Source organism: Penaeus japonicus, unplaced genomic scaffold (assembly GCF_977035675.1).
Source record: "Penaeus japonicus unplaced genomic scaffold, GWHDUDI00000001_assembly GWHDUDI00000011, whole genome shotgun sequence".
NCBI classification, from domain to species: domain Eukaryota; kingdom Metazoa; phylum Arthropoda; class Malacostraca; order Decapoda; family Penaeidae; genus Penaeus; species Penaeus japonicus.
In genome coordinates, this window is record NW_028234413.1 from 1,180,999 (window position 1) to 1,182,939 (window position 1,941).

The 1,941-nt window shown below is 32.1% G+C and overlaps 1 long non-coding RNA gene across 1 annotated transcript in view; it reads right to left on the bottom strand.

The window, feature by feature from the left end:
- Positions 1-8, bottom strand: part of LOC147470878 (uncharacterized) — a 617-nt gene extending 609 nt beyond the window's left edge. The window contains exon 1 of the long non-coding RNA XR_015191366.1: positions 1-8. This exon is cut by the window's left edge and continues 384 nt beyond it. This is a non-coding gene — a long non-coding RNA (uncharacterized LOC147470878).
- Positions 9-1,941: the final 1,933 nt, after the last annotated feature.

A 1,941-nucleotide genomic window follows, 5' to 3' on the forward strand; every position in this document is an offset into this window, starting at 1 on the left:
TTCCTCCGTTTTTTAGTCCTCATCTATTTTATTTTCTCGTTTCTATAAATCCTGTAGACCTGTTGTTTGCTCGTTTTCATGTTTCAATTTCTCCCATAGCTCTCTTGTCCTTTGTCTTTTATCTTCATCTTGTTTCCTACTGTCCTATTATCTTGTTCTCTTCTTTATATACTTCTTACTTTCTAATACATTTTGCTCTAGATCTTTTGTTTCTTCTTTTTCTACCTCCTAGCCTCCATGCATATCTTACCCATAAGCCTACTTTTGTCTGCCCTTATTTCGCTCTTTTTCTTTCTCCCATCCTTCCTCTTCATCCTATACCTTATATCCGTTCCTATGACCCTATTCCATCCCTTCTTAACCCTAAATCCTGCCTTATCCTTGGCCACGGTGAATCTTTCTGATCCTGGAGGAATCCCAGCTCACGGAACGGCTGAAGCTCCCTCACCTTTTCTCTCTCTCTCTCTCTCTCTCTCTCTCTCTCTCTCTCTCTCTCTCTCTCTCTCTCTCTCTCTCTCTCTCTCTCTCTCTCTCTCTCTCTCTCTCTCTCTCTCTCTCTCTCTCTCTCTCTCTCTCTCTCTCTCCCAATATGCCTTGACTCTTGTATATTCAATCCACTGCACAATCCGGTCGTGATGCATTTTTTGTAATATTAATTCATACAAAGATACGTAGTGAGAACTTTGTTTACTTTTATTTGTCGGACCATTTAGAAAACCTTATCATTCCACATGACCGCTTTTTTTTTAGTTATATATGTTGAAATCATTTTATTGCTTTAGTATCATGTTTTACCACTGGCTTGTTTTCCAAGTTTTACGTTACTTTTAAGTTTATTTGACAGACTTAATTTTTAGATTTTAATCTGTTCTATGTTTGCTTTATGTTAACTTTTTAAACATTGTATTCATGAAGAATTATTTGATTTTGGAGAACCATTTGTAATTAATTTTAGTGATGGTCTTTATTAATAATCCGAAATAGTTTTCATATTTTTGATATTTTTCATTATTTGTTCTTGCCATTTTTATCTTTATATTTTTATAACGAACTTTAGCCTTGTACACCCTTTTTTATAAACTTTTAACTCCTCTTAGTAAAAAATCCATTATATATATTTTTCTTAAGAATATTTTTCATTTTGTATTGTTCGTTCACCGCCTACATAAGACGGTGTTTTTGTTCCAATAAATGAGTGTCAAGACGAACGTGTGTTTTGGTGTTCCTCCCCCCCCCCCCCTGGATCTTGCAATGATCACTACAAGGCTGCAAAGAAAAGGTTGTATCTGACCCGATTACTCTCCTGTTGTTAGGAAAAGCTGGGTATTCCAAACATGAAATACTGAAATATATATGCCAATTAAAAGAATCTAAATCACAGCCTTATAAAGACCTTTTTTCTCCTTTAATGGCTTGAAGGGCTTTATCATTCTCTTTTTTTTTTTTTTTTTTTTTTTTTTTCCTTGAGTAAACAGGGCTCATCTATCCTTGACCCTTATTTATATATCCTTTATTTATGGAGTAAGCAGGGCCCCTCTATCCCTGACCCTTATTTATATATATATATAAATTTTTTTTTAGTATATATATATTTTTTTTCTTTTGAGTATATATATATATATATATATATATATATATATATATATATATATATATTTTTTTTTTTTTTTTTTTTTTTTTTTTTTTTTTTTTTTTTTTTTTTTTTTTTTTTTTTTTTTTTAGTAAACAGGGCCCCTCTATCCCTGACCCTTATTTCTTCATCCCGCCCCACGGGGCATTTCTTAAAGAACTCCTACCCACAGATGCCCTGACACCTTTATATCTATTGGCAATAACGTATTCTACCATATGGTATGATTTTATATATGTATATAGATATATATATATATATATATATATATATATATATACACATACATACATACACACATACATACATAC